We start from the raw sequence: 21,052 nt of genomic DNA, 5'->3' as shown, positions 1-21,052 counted from the left end.
AATTAGTCACACTTTGGAAACTAATTCACTAGTGAAAATATAAATTAGGAAAATAAACCTAGAGTCTGATTACCCAAGTATTTTCTACATTCTTTGGAGGGTCCTTTCTACTAAAATACAAAATGCTGTCATCTAAACAATTCTTAAGGATCCAATTGTCTATCTCTGAGTTGAGAGGCAAACAAATCTGTGATGTTTTAAAAAACATTTCTCATATTTTAAAGGAGATTTTTAGGAATTTGGAATACATTTGTGAAAAAAGGAGAAAGAAACATTTTATTGGTTGGAGAAGCCGGGGGGTATTGCCAATGAAATGAGTATTAAGTTGCTGACTCATCATTTGAAGATCTTGTCTGAAGCCAGAAAGGGTGGATGAGGAAGAACTCTCCCCCTACCTTTTGAGATCTTGCTTCTTGTCCTTTCTTTTTGTCCTCTTCTCAAAATATGGTCTCCTATTATGTGAATAGACCATTAGAATTCAAGACATAGTCCCTCAGCCCTAGGAGCATATAACCTACCAGGTAGATAATATAAGATCACACCTTGCTATAATATACAATATCACTTGATAGTTATTTTAGGGAAGTACCAAATAAAGTGTTCTATGACATTGAGTGGGAAGGGTTATTGCTGGAAACATTGTCTTCAAGGAATCTTCATATTGACTCAATTCCACCTTGTTTAAAGAGAGTTAAAACAAAAGACAAGTAAGGATAAATTAATTATGAATTGGGCTTGGTGCTGTGGTACAAGCATACCCAGGGGGAACCCTCAGTGGAAAGAACATTCTTAGCACTCACAATACCAAGAGAAGCTGAACACTGAGGAGTGGAATCCAGATAAATCCACTGTACATATTATGTGAGGGAACCCAGACTCAGTACTCCCTCTACCCCAGAAGTGAAGTTGAGCCTCAACATATAGGCAAAATCATGAAAAAAAACCCAGATGAATAAAGGACAAAGGAAACTGATTCTGGAAAGCTATTCCAGCAGAATGGATGACCAAAATGCAAGTTCAGAAGAGGACAGCAATGCCAAAATGGAAATGTTTGAACCCTCAAAGATAGATGTGAAAGGACGTGAGGCCTAAAATAAAATCTTGGGAGAACTCCAAAAGAGGATTAAAAAACAAATAATAAGAATCTTTGAAGAAAAATTAGAAAAGAAAAGGATAAAGTCAACAGTTCAGCCAAAAACTCACTAAAGAAAACAGGATCCTAAAAAAGGAAATTCAAAATCTCAAATAGGAAAATAACTCTAAAAAAGGAAGTACAAAATCTCAAAGAAGAGAATGGATTCCTACAAATTAGAATTGGACAAATGGAAGCTAAGATAGTAGGAAACAAAACAAATTCAAAAGAATGAAAAAAATAGAAGAAAATCTGACATATCTTGATGGAAAAACAGCTGACCTGGAAAATAGAACCAGAAGAGATAACCTAAGAATCTTTGGACTGCCTGAAGGCCATGATGGGAAAAAAAAAGAGCCTGGACAACATAATGCAAGAAATTAGCAGGGAGAATTGACTTGATGTTCTTGAATAAGAGGAGAAAATAAAAATCAAAAGAATCCACCGATCTTAGACTGGTTGTAATGGAATACTGTTGCATCATAAGAAAGAACAAAAAAGATGAACACAACAAATCCTAGAAAGACTTATGAAGTAATACAAAATGAAGTGAATAGAACCAGGAGAATATTGTTGATACTAACAATAATAATGTATGATGACTAACTGAATGACTTTATCATCAGCAATGCAAGGATCCAGGCAAACTCAAAGGGACCCAGGTTGAAAGAGGTTATCCACTGCCACAGAAGAAGTCGACAGAGTCTAAATGCAGATTGAAGCATAACCTTTTTCATTTTATTTCCTCTGTGAATTTTTCTCTAAATGACTCCTTTCACAACATGATGAACATGGAAATATGTATTGTATAATGACACACATACAATTTATATCATATTACTTGCCACCTTGGGGGAGGGGAAAGGATGGGAGTGAAAGAACATGGTTCAAAAAATCAGAATATAATTATTAAATATTATACTGACATGTAATCTGGAAAAAATAACTAAAAAACAAACTTTGACTTAGATTTGCCTCTTTCCCAAGGACTTAATTTAAAAAAGACAATAAACTTTTCTGTACCTATCCAATCACTCCAGCCTCTGGCGATTGCCTCTAGGTCTGCTACCAGCTACCCTCAATTCTGGCTATTGCATCTTTTCAAAGATTCAGTTACTGCCCCCACTTTTCTTTTCTTTTTCTTTTTTTTTTAGGATGAGAAGAATTTGACCATCTTTATTTTCCTTAAAAAAATACACATACACATTCAAGTGGTAAGCTGTGACAATGGTACACTCTAATGGGTCTGGGAGGATGCAGGCAATACAAAGTCAGTCCTAATTGGCTTTTCCATTTTTTCCTTTGGTGAGGTAAGACTGAACATCACAACAGAGTCAGTCAGTCAGTGAATCCAGCAGTAACTTTATAGTTGATGGACAAAGAGAGAGGGGAGAACAAACAAACAAAAAAAAAACTGCTTTGGAAGGTGCTCTGGGCTGAGCTCCTCAGGTAGCTTTCAAGCTCTTTTGAAGATTCTTTTGGCTTCCACACCTTCATATTCATAGCTCTGGACCAATTCATCCCCTACAATTTCTCACACAGTGTTTAGTTCCTTTCCGTTATCCATTTGGTTGAATTTGCCAACGAGCTTGCTTCCTTCCATGTTTCAGTTCCCATTGAGCTGCGTTCCATCAGCCATGCTGTACACAAAGTTGACTCCCAGTTCAAACACAATTTCGATGGTTCGGATGGTACTAGATTCATTGACAGTCATCGTATTTCCTGTTTGGGTAATCATTATCTTCAAGTTGTCATGGGCTGCCAGCTTTCTTTTGACCACATTGATGCCCTTTTTTTTCCATGAATTTGTCATAGTTCTCATTGCGGTCCACCTTCCATGTACCATCGAATGCCATGTTTCTAAGAGTTCTTTTCCTTCTTAGCCAGAGATCACCCCCACTTTTCTAAAATAATTTAAGCACACTTTTTCTGTAGCTCAGTGGAAATTCCCAGTACTATTGTTCTTTGTGTCTTTCCCAAGATTATAATTTCCAGGATGATGGCTCTATGTGTTTTTCTTTATTGTAATCTCCTTTCCTTTATTAAAGATCTCTTACTATAACTACATTGGTGGTCCTGAATATTTTCCCTGTTGACATTATTGTTGGGGATTTATGGGAGTCTTTCTAGAGAAGACTACATGTTAAGATCCATTTGAATTGGCCTTTAAAAAATGAGTAGGAGGAATTCCAAAGGTAAAGATGGGTATGAAGGGTCTTTCTAGGTCTGGTTTAAGCAAGGAAGTGTGATGTGAGAGTGCAGTGAATATTTGGGGGAAAATAACTGTCCAGTTTGTAGGAAATATAATTTATGTGATGGAAGTATTCTCTTAATATATTTAGGTAGGCAGGGTGGTGGCAGGTCATAGAACTTGAATGCTAAAAAACTGGTATCTTCAAAAGTCAGTGAAGATTTAAACATAGTCCTTCCTGACCTAAGATTGGCTTGCTGTCATCCACTATGTCTACTTCCTCTCTACTTGCTATTTACTGTCTTAACGAAACATTACAGGCAAAGTAATATCAATCAGGGGTTTTAAAGGGCACATTGGAAATGGTGAAGTGGTGGGTAAACTGATTTGGAGTAGAATGTGGTAGAATACCTTAGTTTCCTCTCCTGTAAAATGTAAAGGTTGTATTAGATTGTCTATGCTTTCTGCTAGCTCTATTGATCCTATGACATATACAAGAAATAGTGTAAAAACAGATTCTAGGACATGTATAACTGGAAAAGAAAATGGTCTGATCATGAACTGTGACTGGGGAAGAGGTGTGTGAGAGAGAGGCTGCCTGAGTGCTGTAGTACTGGGACTAGATTTGAGATTTGATTGGAGTAAGAATGTCTTGGTGAGGAAATTCCCTGTAGTGAAGCAGATCTATACCTGGGCTGGAACTTAACAGCAGAGAGTTTACTTCCTGGGACATTGAAAAGTTAATTAACTTGCCCTAAGTTATACAGCCAATTTGTGTCAGAGGCAGAACTTGAATTGAAGTCATTCTCACTCCAAGATATACTTCCTCTTAAATTTTTTTTTGCATTGATGGTATACATCGTTATACTTCTCTCCAGTATCCATCCCTCTACCCCTCCTAAAAAAACATCCCATTGTGAGATGGAAATCACATTAAAAGACTGATATATATTAATTTAAGGCCACCAAGGAATTCAGCTATGTAATTCCTAAATGAAAACTCAAGTCAGCAGTCAACCTTTTATGGAGTTTTTAATTACTAATAGGAGGAAGAAAGGTATTAGAGAGAGAGAGAGAGAGAGAGAGAGAGAGAGAGAGAGAGAGAGAGAGAGAGAGAGAGAGAGAGAGAGAGAAAGGGGAGAGAAGGGAATAGGGCTTAAATACCCCCTCTGCTTAGGCTGGGCCAAAGGCCCAAGGCCTTGGATAGCCGAGGCAAAGAAAAGAGATCAGTCCCTATCACTCACATGACCAAAATGGAGAAACAGTCTCAGGGCCTCCACTCCAAGCACCCAGGTTCCAACAACCTCCTCTCCTCCACACAGGAAGTCCCCAGACTCCTCAGCTGTCCTCTACCTCACTTCCAGTGTCTCACCTGTGCCAATGGTGGCTCTAGCTTCACCCAGGACCTCCCAGAGGTCTGTCCCCTTTGCACATGTCTGTTGAAGGCCACATTCTCAAATAATTAAATCTTGAGCTTTGCTGCAGCCCTTCCTAAATCCTGTTACCTTGAGTAGGGTGGAGATTGTAGTTTCCAAGACCTGATTCTGTCATTCCAAGTATCTCTATTGTTATTGATCAGGAAATAGCCAAATCCCATCCTCTAAAGAATGGTTTGAACAGGGTTGAGTAGTTTTGAAATTCACACCATGTAATAAATAGTAATTTAATAGAGGAAACAAAAATCAGCATAAGTGATTGAAATATTGCAAAAGTCCAAAAACATATGCATTGGGTGACATCTATGGACTTCCCACCTCCATGAAGGGGTGGCTTGGGGTTGTCTCCTCCTATCTCTTCATTTGAGTGATGCTTGATTTTAAAAATTTTGTTATATTCATTTAAAATTTTTTTGATTTGTGATTATTCTTTCCATTTACATTGTAGTTACTGTGTATATAGGGTTTTTTTGGGGGGGGGGCTCTGCTTACTTCACTTCTGATTCTTTCCATCATCCTCTATTTACCACACACATAATTTCTTAAAATGACAGTAATTTTCCATTACGTTCTTGTACCAAAATTTGTTCAGTCATTCCCCAGTTGATGGGCATCCTTAATTCTTTTCATTGCTTTCTTTGATATTCTAAATTTTTTTTCAAATAAAGTTTGTTATGTCATCAGGTTCTATAAAATATCTCCATGATAATTTTATTGGTATAGTATTAAAAGTATAAGTTAACTTTGGAAGTATTGTCAATTTTATTATATTGGCATGGTCTAGCCTTTAGCACTAAGTATTCCTCTAGCTATTTAAATCATTATTTCTTTAAAGAACACTGCATAATTAACTCTATACAAATCTTTTGTGCACTTTAGTAGGTCAGTCTCCAGATATTTTGTGCATTTTGTAGTTATTTGTAATGGTATTCTCCTTTCTATTTTTGCTTCTATGATTTTACTATTATAAAAGTGCTGTTAATTTTTAAGGGTTTGTTTTGTTGCTTATGACTTTGATGAAATGATTAGTTTTCTCAGAATCTTTGCTGAATTCTTAGAATTTTCCAAGTATGCCATCATATCATCAGCAAAAAAAAAAAAATTATCTTCTCTTTGTCTTTATGTCTTTAACCTCTTTCTCTTTTCTTATTGTAGCATTATAGGATTTCTATAACTATATCGACTAACCAGGAAGAGTGAGTAACCTTGCTTCACTCTCCTATTTATTGGGAAAAGTTCCAATATACTCTCATTATAAATGATGCTTGCTTTTAGTTTTAGATAGATGCTTTTAGTGAAGGTCCATTTATTCCTATGCTTTGTAGGGTTTTTAGCATAAAGGAATGCTGTACTTTGTCAATTTTTTTGCATCTATTAAGATGACTATGTGATTTTGAATATCTTAGTATGTAATGTGATTCTTTTCATTGCTTTCCCAAAGTGAAACTTTTTGGCATCCACAGTATAAATTCCATTTGGACATAATTAATTGTTTTTTGAATTAGTTGTCTGTTTGATGAGTTTTTATTTTCAATGACTATTTTCTATCTAGTATGCCATGTTGTTACACCGATACACACAAAATATCATAAGAACCAAGGGAAGACTAAGATATGGATCTCCTATGATTGATCTGCTATTTTTCTGGACATAAATCTTAGTAAGCAACAAAGAACTTCCCCTTAATTGTCAAACTATTACTTACTCTTAGTGATTCATATCAAGACAGACATTAATGCCACAAGAAACCTAAAAAGCATTTTAAAGAGATATTCTTAAGCAAAATAAAACCAAATTAAATCAAAACTAAACTTTAAAAAACCCTAAAAAAAAACCTGAGGACTTTGGGGATATGAATTCTATTTCCATCTCTAATCTTAGTTACTGTTGCAGATAGATGCCCCAATGGATGGGACACTTAGCTTGGAGGCAGGAAGACCTGAATTCAAATTCAACCATAGATACTTATTTGCTGTGTGACCTTGAGCAGGTTGATGAACCTGTTTCCTCAGTTTCCTTATCTGTAAAATGAGGATAATAAAAGCATCCACCTCTCTGGGTTGTTGTAAAAAAATTGAGATAATAATTGTAAAATGCTTAGCATAGTGCCTGGCACATAGTAGGTAACCTATAAATGTTAGCTCTTATTGACATCTCATTATTTTTTTTCATTATTCCTTATAGTTAAGGGTTTAAGAAACAAGGTAGATTTAGAAAGTTGCAGACCAAAATTATGATTTCTGAGAATAGGATTTGGGTTTTGGATTATGGCTTAAAATAAATATAGTGTATGTAGATGAGTGGCAAAGTATACATGTGTTTATACTCTCAGAATTGTATTCACCCATACCTTGGTTCATCACTCTGATGTGTGTAGTCCACAGAGAACAGGAGACTAGCACCTAAATAATTAATTAGCTAGCGGGGATATTGTCTATGAATTTTGACCAGGAGGTGATTGTTCTCTTGAACCATCAACCTTGTAGCTATGTGAAAAAGTAGTCAGTAAGAATTTCCTAGTGACTATAGAATCCCTCACTCTTCACCAGAGGTCACTCTTACTACACATTTATATTTGGGTGTAGAAGGCGGTATTTAGGAGATGCCCAGAACTTACCAGAAAAAAAATGAAACCTCTTTCATTGTTGCTCTTAAAACCTTAACTTCATTTTGGGAATATTTTCTGTTCCACAAATGACTAACCTCATCCATGGGGTTTAGAGCAAACTCAAATAGAATCAGATCCCTGAAGTCTACATCCTGACTTAAAAACCACAAATCCACATTATTCATGTTATGTTGTATTTTTATCTATTTTGTTAAATATCTATCAGTTTCATTTTGCTATGTTTCTGGTAGCACTTGGGAGTATTGGGGAGTATCTGCTGGCAACAACTTTGACAATTCTAATTTAGAGGATTTACTTTTTAATGGATATGGGACTTAAAAAAAAGTAAGGTAAATATGAAAGGCTAGCACAATAAAACAAAAGATTCTTTCAACAAGTTGCAATGCCCCTGTTCTGCAGAATCAAATCCCTTCCACCATTATCTTTTCCCAGATTCATGGATGGGGAAATAAAAATATGGTAAGAAGTCCTTTAAAAATTATATTATATTCGCCCTTCTAATTATATGTAGAAATAATTTTTAATATTCTTTAAAAATAACTCACTTACTTTCTGCATTAAAATCAGTACTGTGTATTGGTTCCAGGCATATAAGTGGTAATTGGGTTAAGTGACTTGCTTAGGGTCAGAGCTAGGAAGTATCTGAGGCCAGATTTGAATGCAGGACCTCCTGTCACTAGGTCTGGCTCTCAATCCACTGAGCCACCTAGATGCCCCAACCATTCTTTTAAAAACTTTTTTTTTAATTTTGAGTTCTGAATTTTCTCCTTCTCTCCTTCCCTCTCCTCCCTTTTCTCTGTGACAGTGAATAATCTGTTATAGAAAAAGATTCTTAAGAGGGTTATTCTTATATTAGAATTCATCAGGTTGGCAAACTCTCAGGGAAAACGAGGGAGTATTGGATTGTGGTACAATTTTCCTTTGGGGCTGGGAGGCACTTGATAGCTGCCAATCTGAATCCATCTGTTCTAGGTCCCCAATGGACAAGCCAGCCACAGTTCTGGGTTGGTCGCCATTGCTCATCTACTCCTCAGTGTGGAATTTCCACTGGTCACCTAGCCTCTTCATTCTGGCATCTTGGAAGGAGTAACATGGAAATTTGAACTGGGGAACTTTCCTACTTTGTAGAGAATTGTAATTGTGTCCCAACTAAAGCCCAAGGGATAGTCAAAGGGGCAAGGCCAAAGTTCACTCGGTGTCATACTGAAATCTCTCCTTCCTAACTTTTCCTATGGACTTATGCCTTTTGAAACTCTTGCCTGCGTCAGGATTGGTAAATTGCTTCCAACAGGGATGATGGTCACAGTGAAGGTGCACATAATGAGGACTAGTAGAAACAGACTTCCCTGGCATCTTGCAAAAGTAATCAAGAAGACTTTAAAGGAAAAGGAAGGGGTGGGGGTGGAGGAAGAAAACTTCCCATATAATCCTAATAAGCCTGGTGCCTTAGAGGGTGACAGAAGCAGCAGCAGCAGCAGCAGCAGACTAGCAGAATAGAGAATCAGTAATTCATGGGAGACCATATGCAAGAAGAAAGCTAACAATAAAATTCAGATGTTTAGTAGAAATGTACAAAGTCTGGCCTAAAAGAAAGCAACCAGAAAGCCAGTTCTCTGATAATTAGTCCAAGGGGCACACAAATCTGTGGTCAGCCAGCCCTGTATCCAAGGGGTACCTTCTGGAAAATAAAGATTTATGTTCTTTGTATTTAAGGTGATGGATCACTCTATTATAAATGTTTTCTAGGGCAGCCTGTCAAATGTAACGATTCCCAGTCTGTGACAACTTTCATCTCCTCGTAAGCTTTTGCTACAAAACGCAGAATGTAGTAGTACACAATTTGTCTGAGTCTTTTCATAACTTGACTCCTATGGCTGGGCTCTCATTCCTGTCAGAGATAAAAATGAATAGGCTCATAATTACAGCCACTGAAGCATTCTGGGGGAGCAACTGTGAACTATCAGGATGATAATAATTCTCTAGGAGCCATTTGTATGTAGGTTTCATTAAAAAACATCTCTTGGAAACACATATAGAATTTTTTTTCATTTTTGAACTTGAAATGGTTATTTGGATAGTGACATTAGGATGCTCTTAAAGCCAAATCTTGATTTAAATCAAACCTTAATTGAAAAAGGAGGTAGGATTTAAATATTATGAATTACTCTAAGGTAGATTTACTATTTACTTATGCCTCGACAACCTTCTTGGCAAAGGAAGTTAAAGCAGAAATTTAAATTGTTAAGAACATCAGCCCTCTAAAGGTGTTTCTTAAGAAATATTTTCCTCCCCACAAGTTGGGCATCTTGTCGGTCTCTTAGTAGGTATTGGCTGTCCCCATCAATAATAGCTGCACGTCTTATCATTGGTTTCTTCTAAGCTTTAAAGGACAGGAGCCCAGTTCACAGATGGTTGCTCACAGCTAGTTCACTTACAAGTTCCAAGATCTCACTCAGTGATTGATGGATGGTCAGGCAAGACTGCATTTAACCTTTACAGAGGGAGCTTTGTTACCATGGAAGCAGCAAAACCAGTTCAATATTATTTTTTAGAAGTGGAAACCTAAGAGAAAATAAGTTGGGAGATTTTGAGTCATCTCAAAAATTTGGTTGAGTTAGGTAACCATAAGTGTGAATTAAAACACTGAAGGAATAGCTATATGCCACATGTACAATGTGGCATTCATTTATGTTGTGTGTATCCATTTATACTGCATGTATCTTATGTGTACATAGTTATTTTCTTGTCTCCTTTATTAAAATATGAACTTATTGTGGACAGGAACCATGTTTTTGTCTTTCTTAGTATCCCCAGCACTTAGTAGGAGCTTAACAAATGTCATTTGTTTGATTTAGTGTTGACTGACAGACTAAGATATCATAGTCATTTAATTTACTGCAATGCTTCACAACCTGTTGGTTGAGATCTCTTGGAGGACCAAGAAATTAGTTGCAAAGAGTCTATTAATTTAAATGCAGAACAAGTAAAGTCTTTTGATTTTATTGAACTCCAACAAAATATGTAGCCTCACATTTTGTTCTTCACCAACAATACAGTTTCCACAAAGGTTTACTTTCTTTCCTGCACTTGATGCTACATGAAGACTTTCTCCACATGACCATCTTCTTCTTGAATGCAGTTTATGTCTTCTTACCCAATATGCACTCAGTCATAAGCCAATGGACTTCTGTGACTCCTCCAGTCTACAGAGGTTCCTTGAGTCCCAACCATATTCAACTTTATTTAATTCAAAACAACTAACATTGATAAAGTACCCACTATATGCAAAACCAAATAGTCCTTGATCTTAAGATGTTTATATCCTTAGGAGAAGGGGAAACAAAGATGAGTTAAATATACAAAATATACAAAATAATTAAAACACAATTTTGAGGGAACACTAATTACTGGAAGAGGGTAGAAAAAAACTTAATCAATTGAACAATCAATAAACATTTATTAAGTGCTTCTATGCACCAAGTATTGTGCTAAAGTGGCATCTGAACTGAACTTCCAAGGAAGCTAAGAATTCCAAGAGGTGGAAGAATTCTAGGTATGGGAGTTATCCTATAGAAAGTTTCAGAGGTGGAAGATGAATGGATATATACAGGGAATAGCATGTAGGCCATTTGGCTAGAATATTGTGTGTGTGAGTGAGAAAAATTTGTGTGTAATCATTCTGGAAAGAGAAATATGCACCAGAATGCCAAATAGAGGAATTTATATTTTATGTTAGAAGCAATAGGGGATCACTGAACTTTCCCGAGCTTGGGAATACTGTAGTTAGACCTATGCTTTAGAATGCCATGTGGAACAATGTGATGGATCAGTTGACATAGACTGAAAGTTATTGAGATAGTCCAAGTGAGAGGGGATAAGGGCCTGAATAAGGGAATAGCCATATGAGTGGAGTGAAGGGGATCAGATTATGTTTAAGAGGTAGAATCAACCAGACTTGGGAACATTGGGTATGGAGGGAATGAGAGTCAGTGAAATGTTAAGGATGAGTCCAAAATTAATGACAATATCCTGGAAAGAAACCTAAAAGTAAAGGACTGAGGTGTGTTTTGAGGGGAAGATAATGATTTTTGTTTTGGATATATTATATTTGAGATATTTATAGGACACTAAGTGGAAATGTCCAACTAGTTGGATGCTGAAGTGAATCTCAGGAGAAGGATTAGAGATAAATATTAATATTTAGGATGTTGAGAAGAAATAATTGAACCTGTGGCATTGATGAGGTCATTGAGAGAGAGTGTAGAGAAAGAAAAAAGTCCAATACAGAACCCTAATTCATGCAAAAGGGAGGGACAGAACATAGTGGATGATTCAGGAAAGGAATAAAAGGACCATTCAGATAGGTAGTAAGAAAGCCAGTAGTCTTGAAAACCCAAGAAAGAGAAAGTATCCAGGAGGAAAAGGTTGACCATAGTGTTAAACGCTCCAGAAAGGTCAGAGGAAGGGGGAAGCTGGGTAGTTCAGTGGATTGAGATCCAGGCCTAGAGACAGGAGGTCCTAGGTTCAAATCTGGCTTCAGATACTTCCCAGCTATGTGACCCTGGGCACGTCACTTGACCCCCCCATTGTCTAGCCCTTACCACTCTTTTGCCTTGGAACCAATACACAGTATTGACTCCAAGACGGAAGGTAAGGGTTTAAAAAAAAAAAGAAAGGTCAGAGATTCTTGGTAACTTTGGAGAGAATAAATTCAGTTGAGTGATCTGATTAGAAGCCAGGTTGAAAGGTATTAAGAAGTGTGTGAATAATTGGAGGTAACTAGTATACTCAGTGTGTATGTGTATATGTGTATATGTGTGTTCATGTGTATCCACAGGAGTTTCATTATGAAGTGGAAAAGAATAATGGAACAATAATAACTTACTAGGATGGCAAGTTCAAATGAAAGTTTGTTTTTCTTTACAGATGAGGATGATATGGCAAATGAAGCCTCTCAGTCATTATGGACAAGTCTCTTACAACAACAACAAAATAAGCAAATATATTTTCATAGGCAGAATGAATTATTCCTTACATGTGTTGTTTCTATTTAAAAATATGTAGAAGTTATGATGAATAATATAGATATTAACAAAAGTTTTACAAAAATTCTAGCAGTTATTTTAAAGTAAACAGATGGTAAAGTTCAAATATTATTGTCTGGTCATATATATATATATGCATATATATATATACACACACATATGTGTGTATGTGGTTTTTTTACATGAAAAAGGAGATAAAAGGTTGCAAACCACTCACCTACTGTACTGACATTCTCTATACTGAGATACACTCCATATCAAGGTTCTATTCTTTCATTAAGATGAAATAGAGTAAATAAGTATAAATTTAATTTCATAGAAAGCCAGATGAGGTTGGGTGCTGAGAATATTGAAAAGTGTAGAGCGCTAGTTTTCAAATTTGTGGAAAATAAATCTTAAATTCTAATAAGTAGCAGGAAAATAAATTATCTTCTCCAGCTACTGACTTAATGTCCAGATAAAGAGAGATGGAAGTAAGTTTTATTCAATTTAACAAATATTTATTGAGTGCTTGTTATGGGAAGACACTGACCAAGGTGCTGGAATTGTTCAGTTACATTTTAAGGAAAGAAGTTGTCAATAAGAATAGTGACTACAGTTCCCTACTTCTTGTTCCAATCCAAAGGCCAACATATTATCTATTTATTTTGTGTATATTTGACACTTTTTTCACTTAACGGAAGTATCATTTCTGCTTGTGCATAATACTAGTTTAGCTTATTTCTCTCTATGTTAATGAAGCACTTGTACAATCTTTTATTCTTCATTCAGAATACAGATCTTAACATTAAAAAATTCTTATTTTAAAATTGAATAAAGGGGGCAGCTGGGTAGCTCAGTGGATTGAGAGCCAGGCCTAGAGATGGGAGGTCCTAGGTTCAAATCTGGCCTCAGACACTTCCCAGCTGTGTGACCCTGGGCAAGTCACTTGAACCCCATTGCCTAGCCCTTACCACTCTTCTGCCTTGGAGCCAATACACAGTATTGACTTCAAGACAGAAGGTAAGGGTTTAAAAAAAAATTGAATAAAATAATTATAGAATTCCAGAATTGGAAGAAATTTTAGAGGTTATCTAGACTTGTAGTCCGAGCTTTACTTGTAATTTCATTATTTTCCCCTCTAAAGCAATTCCTCCTACTTCTCTATTTGTTCTGAAGGCAACATCATTTTTCAGGTCCCCTAGTTTTATAACCTAGGAATGATCTGTCATTCTTTACTCTCTTTTTATCATTTCTATCAAATGCCAACTTGTGTTGATTCCACCTCTTTAAGTCTCTGGCATTAGTTGCCTTCTTTCTATCCACATGACAATCAGCCTAGTCCAGGTACGACCTTAGATAGCTAATATGGTGATAGAGAAGATGAGGGTTCAAACTTAGAAGAAGACAAAAGAGCCATTTGTAAAGCTTCAGGGAAAAAGTGTAAAATGGTTATAAGCCTCTCAAAAATCTTAGAAGAGCTTAAAAAGTACTTCAGAAATTGAATAAGTAAGATTGAGGACAAAATTGGGAAAAGAAAAGAGTAATTTTAAAAAAGAAAGAAACAACTGAGAAGAAAGTAAACCAACTGGAGAAAGATCCAAAAATATACCCAAAAAATGATTCCTTAAAAATTAGAATTGAGCAAAGGGAAGCTAATGACATCAGAAAATAATTTAAAAATCGAAATAATGAAAAATGGAAGAGTTTGTGAAACAGCCTGTTAGGGAAAAAACTGACCTAAAGAAAAGATTGAGGAGAATTTTATTATAGCTATACATTAATACATACATATGTGTATGTATATATATACCCATATGCATACATGCCTACACCTAACTGCCTATACAACACACACACACACACACACACACACACACACACACACACACACACACACAATCCTAATAGACTAATTCAATGGGTTGCTTTACTATTTGCATATAGTAATCTGGGTAATGTATATTGATCATCCAATCAGTTTTTCACATGTGGGTTGGTAAATTGATCTCATGATGACTATGACTTTCGTGGAGCCCAGGAAGGACTGCTTGTTAAGTTTTCAGTTATTCATTTCTGTAGTGTAAACACTCACCCTGAAAACTTAATAAGCAGTCCTTCTTGGGCTCCAGTACACTGCCACCATATACCGCATTCTAGCTCCTGCCTCTGGGACTTTGCACAGGTTTTCTCAGATGCTGGGAAGATTCTCCTTCTGCAAGTCTATTTCTTAAGATCCTAATTCCCTTCAAGATTCATCTCCAGTGCCATCAATTACCTTCTTTCCCACCCCTGTTATTAATGTTCCATGCTATCTTATTTTGGATTTACTAATCTGTGTCCCTTTGTTTTTCTTCTACCAGTAGAACATGAGATCATTGAGGGTAAGGCTCCCTTTCTAAAATTTTTGGATTTTTAATGCCTAGCATGGTGATTTGTGCAATGTAGTTGCTTTATAAATGCTTATGAGTGGGATTAAATGGAACAGAACCAACATACTGTTAATGGTCACTTGACTCTTTCTCTTGCCTTGTAAATCAGGGCTTGATTTATTGCTTTGTTAATTGTTTAGACTTAGGAAAATGATGGCGAAAATGTGAAGAAGATCAGATTGAAAAGTATATCCTGCCTACATTCTTTATTCTCCTGCCTCCACTCCTAGCTTATCATTAGACATTTATCAGCACATCCTTGTTATGGGCAATGGCAGGTAGGCCAGTTTGATTGGAAGGTAGAATTGAAGATGAGATTAATATGTAGTCAGCCAGGATAGTTAAATAGGAGTTAGACTGTGAAAAGCTTTAAAGGACACACACAGGAGTTGATATTTCATTCTAGCAACAATAGGGAACCAAGATTCTTGAGTAGGGGAGTAAAATGATCAGCCCTTTATTTTAGAAATATCAATCTGGCCTCCATTTGGACAATGGACTAGAGAGGAGATAGTTTGGAGGTAAGGAAGCCAATCAGGTTAGTACTATAATAGTTTGGGTGAGATATAATGAGCACTTACATGAAGGTGGTGGGCTTATAATGGGGCAAAAGGGAGAGGTGGGGGAGATTCAGAAAAGGTAGAATTGATAAGGTGTAGCATCTGATTGGATATGGGGGGATGAGGGAGAGGTAGAAATCAAAGATGACTGAGATTATTAGCTTGGGTGCTCCCTTATGCCCTTTGAAGGATCTGTGATAAAAGTAAGACAAGCAGAAACCAATAAGCAGCATGTTCAACCCAGCATCAAAACATCAATCTATTTTCTTTGTCTCACACTAAATAATTTAGCAACTTGTGTTACCTCAACTGTCATCTTTTCTGGTTTTAATGGCTTCCAAAACAAATTCAATGAAAGGCATCCTGGACAGCAGTGTGATGGGTAAGTCTCTGTGAGATCTACTTTACCCAGGGAAATGGTTGGTTAGAGCCAGATCCTTTTCAAGCCCCTAACTTATTCAGGCAGTAATACCAGATAACAACTTCAGGTTAACAAGAAGTCCAGGAAGGTAGAGGGACTGCTTCTTACTTCAAAGCCTGGCTTCACCCCGAATGACCCTTGTTGTCTCCCTCCATTTCAGATGTCTGAAAGACCACTAACTCATTTCTTTTCATGACTAGTAGCAAAGCATGACCTTCACACTAACTGTAAACACAAAGAATGTCTTAAAGGTGGAATCATAAGAGCTCAGATCTATGCTATGTTTCTCCCTAGGGACACAAAATTCCCAGAATACTTTGTTTGTGATATCTCTTAAACAGAGCTGCTCATACTTCATAAATCATTTTATGTCAGAGCTTTAAGTTTAAAACTTCCTACCTGTGATTTCGCTAGTGTGGGGAATTCCTAATGTGGAAATATCATGTCTACCAATATACCAAATATACCAAAATACCAAAATAAATGTCTACCAATGTAGACAAATAACGAGGATGTGACTTATAGTTGGACACCGACCTGAGAGACTTTGTGATTTGCCTCTAGTCACCTGGCTAGCATGTGTGTGAGGCAGGACTTGGATTCAGGTCTTGTACTGAATCCAAGACTAGCCTTCTTCCCACTAGGGAACAATGCTCATTCTCTGTTTTACTTACCTGCGTCATCTCTGGCAAACATTTGATGAAATAAAATGCTTTCAGCTGGAAAAAGTTAGTGAAATTATATTGTTTATTAATCTTTGGGGTATTCTGTGTATATATTTAGTCTTTCTGGTGTTGACTGCAAAGCACAAGCTGGCAGCATTGAGAGAAAAATAGAGTCCTCAAAGTGTGGAGATAAATGGGTGATTTGGTTTGAAGAGATGAATCTTCCTGATTTCCACGGATTTCCAGGGATCTTTCCACTGTGCCAACCAGCTGCCCATACAACACACACACACACACACACACACACACGTGCACACATATGCACACACATACACACTTTGTCCTCTGTGCAAATGGACTGCCCCCTTCCCACATCCCTTGGATCTGAAGAACACTGTGCTGTACCTTCCTAGTTATTGACCTCCTCATGTGATCACATCTCTATACTGTCAGAATCGTTTAGGGTGAGGGAGGTCTTAGGCAGGTTGTATTTGACATCTTTCCTCTTCTCTGGTTCAGGCAGGGCTTCCCACATCTGAAGCCATTGAAATTTTCCTCCTCTTCCCTGCTTCTGCTCTCAGCTCCATCACCCATCAGTCTTAGCTGGTGGTCAAGTTAATCCCTAAGAAATTGTTAGTTGATAGCAGTTTAAGTTATTACTCATTCAGACAGCATTTGCATTGTAATAGTGGATTCTTGAACACTAAGAAGCTTTCACGACCTAAAGGAAAGGCTCTTGGATACTGATATTTCAGAAACTCCAAAAGGAGGGGGGAGGGGGGGCTCGCAGTCCAAGATGACAGCAGGAATAATAATAACTCTCCTTTATTTTTACTTTAAGACTTACAAAGCACTTTCTAAGAAACAACCAAGTACAAAGGATATTCCTTTAAAACCTGAGGAAATCTTAGAGATCGCAGTAGGCAGGGGCATGGCATGGGTAGGGGGTGGAAAGGCCTGATTTGGGAGTCCAGATAACTTGGTTTAAAATCTAATCTCTCATATGCGACCTTAGGCAAGCCTTTTAACCTTACTGGTCCTCAGTTTCTTTATCTGTAAAATGGGAGAGGGTGGGGATTAAATGATCCCTCAAGTCCCTTCCAGGTCTAGATCTATGAGTGTCTTTTTAGGAAAGGACATAGCTGATAAATGTCTGAGCTGGGCTTTGAATCTAGGTCTCCTGCCTCCAAGTCTAGTGCTTCCTCCCTGACAGGCCTCCCTCCCGAGCCCCCAGTATTTATTGTACAATTATCATCTGCCTAGTATTTCACCTCTTCATAAGGCTAATCCTTTGTCACTACTTAGACTCACCTTCTACATTAGGAAGGCAACAATAGTCACCTTAAAATTTTTATTTTTGTTCAGTTGTTTTAGTCATGATTCACCCTTTGTGACTCCACTTAGAGTTATCTTGGTTAACATACTGGAGTGGAACTGAGTCAAATAGGGTTAGGTGACTTGTTCAGGGTCACACAGTGATTGAGGCCAGATTTGAATTCTGGAAGATGAATTTTTCCTGACTCTAAGCTTGGTCTCTCTCCACTCTACCACCCACCTACTCCAGAATGTAGAGATATTCAATGAACTCTTAAAGTTCATGACAGAGAAAGTGCCTGCATGGTTCCTAAATAGGAAAATAAAGGCAGAGTCAAAGGAACTGCAAAGATGTTTACATTCTATTCTTTACTGCCCTATGCTTGCTCTTCTACTTCTTCACCACCCATTCACTCTTCCCCTTCTCCCCATGCTACCTGGGCTCCAACCCCACTCCTTTTTTGAAATTGCTCTTTCTAAGGTCATCAATGACTTCACTGTCAGATCCAATGACTTTTCCCCATTCCTCATCTCCCTTGAGTTCTAGTGTATTTGAATTAATTAATGAAAAAACCCCCATTAATTAAGGGCACATCGTGGGCCAAGAAGGAAACAGACACAAAAATCTTGAAGGAAGAAAAAAATATTTTAGAAGGTGGAGACATATGACAGGAATCCATTCAAGATGAGCTGGAAAGTCCCCAGGGGCGAGAGAAGAGGAGAGAGCTTCAGAAGGTGCCACCATTCAGGGATTGGGTGGGGGGAGGAAGAAGAACTAGCACAAAAACACTAAAAAAGGACAGTCCAAATTAGAAAGAGAATTAGACCTGAGAGACATGTCATTGACCCCAAAGTGGGATGAAGTATCCAGTGGGATCCAAAAGAAAGAGTGTATCTATCCAGTCCCCTACAGCTCTACTCATCATCCTGGTAACTTTCCTAACCAAAATGATTCTTGCTGGCCAACTCTTGTTTAATGCTGATTCCCCTTATTAGAGTGTAAGCTCATGGAGGGCTGATAGGATGTTTAATTAATATTTGTTGAATTGGGTTGAAGAGTCACACTCATGTAGCAAATAAATATCTAAATTCTTATTGCAATGGCAGTTGATCTCACTGATTCGCAATTTTCTCATTCATAAATTGGGCACCATAATTATTTCTTTACTCTATCTCATAGGGTTCTTGTGAAGAAAGTGCTTAGTAAATGTTATCATGGCTATATACAGTGTTTGCAATGGGCTCCTATGTTTGTTGATTCATTTATTTAGTGTTCAATATATACTTATTAAGTACTGGCTGTTATGCAGAACACCATGCTAGTTGTAAAATCATTAGATTATTGATCTGGAGCTGAAAGGAGCTTCAAGGGCTATCTAGTCTAATCTTGTCCTCCTTTTACAGATGAGGAAACTCAAATGATGAGATGAGACAGATTAGGTAAGCAACTTATCCAAGGTATTTTGTTAAGAGTCACTGAGAGAGCTGGGCATTGTGGAGCATGCATTTTAGTCCTTGTGGCTGATGGATTTCTTGAGTTCAGAAGTTCTAGGCTGCAGTATGATTAAAACAGTTTGAGTGTCCACAGTAAGTCCAATACCCCTAGAGTGAGCTGGGAGTAGAGCTACCAAGCTCGCTAAGAAAAGGGAAACCAGATCAGGTCAGAAAAACAGAGCAGGTTAAAGTTTTCATCCTGTTTAGCAATGGGATAGGTATGTGAGTGGCTGTTGTTCTATACTGGATCAATAGGAACAAGAGAGGAAGAAAAGGAGAGTAGGTGGAGAGACAGAGAGAGATAATGGGAGAAAGAAATCAAGAGAGACAGAAAAACAGGAAGAAATGGGGACAGAGACAGACAAAGGCAGAGGAACCAAGATTAGACAGAATTCTCACCTTAATCCAGAGATATCACATATGTCTATGAAAAAATGTCAAGTGCTAATAAAATAAGTTATTATTAGCATTATTGTTTGTTGCCATGGAAACTATAGTTTTCCAGTTCCCTTTTGCAGAAGCTATTTGTCCTCTTTCACTGACAATATGAAAACAACATTAGAGTTTTGCTTAATACTACTGTTATCATTAATATGATTAATAATAAAATAATAAGATCAATAATAATGATAGTTAGCATGCTAATAAGAAGTAGTACTTTAAGGTTTGTGAAGCATGTTGTAAAAATTATCTCAGTTGATCAGTTATCCTGAAAGTGGCACTTTCATATTATTATTATGCCTACTTGTAATAGGGCACCATCTTTTAAAGCAATGAATAAAACTGTCAGTTCCCTTTTAATCTTTCAGATACTGGAAGTGTAGATAAAAGTGTTTCCCTTGGCAGTCTGAGACATATAAAAGGGCCTTCCTTTACAGACCAAATACATGTATAGCAAAGGCTAGGGACAAAATACATTCAAGACTCCCAAATCGATTCAATTAGATGGACCTGTTACCAAATAAGCCAGTATACTTCTATATTTCACATGTTTGTAGATGGAAAATAAACATCAGAGTACAAAGATCACCATGGCCCGGATTCATGATTTCTTCTCCAAATTGCCTCACCTTTATGAGCATCTAGAATGACAAATGAAGAAGACATCATCATTACATCTAAAGAGCACCTCCTGGGACTATTTTCTGCCACCAAACAAGTTCTCCTCGTGACATTTTCCCTCCCCCAAAACCTCATTAACCCTTTTTAGGAAACTTATTCCTTCTTAACAATTTGTGCTCATGGAAACAGCATGGTGATATTCTAATTTGCTAGAAATGAAAAGCCCAATGTCACAGAATCCTTGTGACCATAGTGATTTGAAGAACAAACTCTATTTCCAAGAGGAGATATAATTAACCCCAATTTACTATTCATTGAAGATTTAAATTACACTTTCTTTGTAGGTGTCCCTCTGAAGCTTCACAGAGGAAGTAGGAAAGGGTGGACTAATGCCATCTCCTTTTATACTATAATGTAGAATAGTGGCATGGCCCTTCAGGCAACTCAAAGGGAAAATGATGTCTAAATTTGGATTCAGGAAGGAAATTCCTTGGATAGCACAGATCTGAGTTGACCCTTCTACATAGATTTGCAATGAGCATGGGATGGGCATGAATTTCCAAACGCTTCTTTGGCATTTTTAAACTTATTTATTCCCTATTCCTTGGACAGCAAGGAGACCAAATGAGTCTATACTTAAAAAAATTCAGACTATTCACTGGAAGGTCAAATCCTGAGGCTGAAGCTGAAAC

The 21,052-nt window shown here is 37.2% G+C and overlaps 1 pseudogene; it reads right to left on the bottom strand.

Annotated features, from left to right (window-relative positions):
- Nucleotides 1-2,367: 2,367 nt before the first annotated feature.
- On the bottom strand, nt 2,368-4,705 carry LOC130454257 (fatty acid-binding protein, intestinal-like; annotated as a pseudogene).
- Between the last annotated feature and the right edge of the window lie 16,347 nt (nt 4,706-21,052).

Source organism: Monodelphis domestica, chromosome 5 (genome assembly GCF_027887165.1).
Source record: "Monodelphis domestica isolate mMonDom1 chromosome 5, mMonDom1.pri, whole genome shotgun sequence".
In the NCBI taxonomy this organism is placed as follows: Eukaryota; Metazoa; Chordata; class Mammalia; order Didelphimorphia; family Didelphidae; genus Monodelphis; species Monodelphis domestica.
This window is presented reverse-complemented; position numbering and strand designations above follow the sequence as displayed.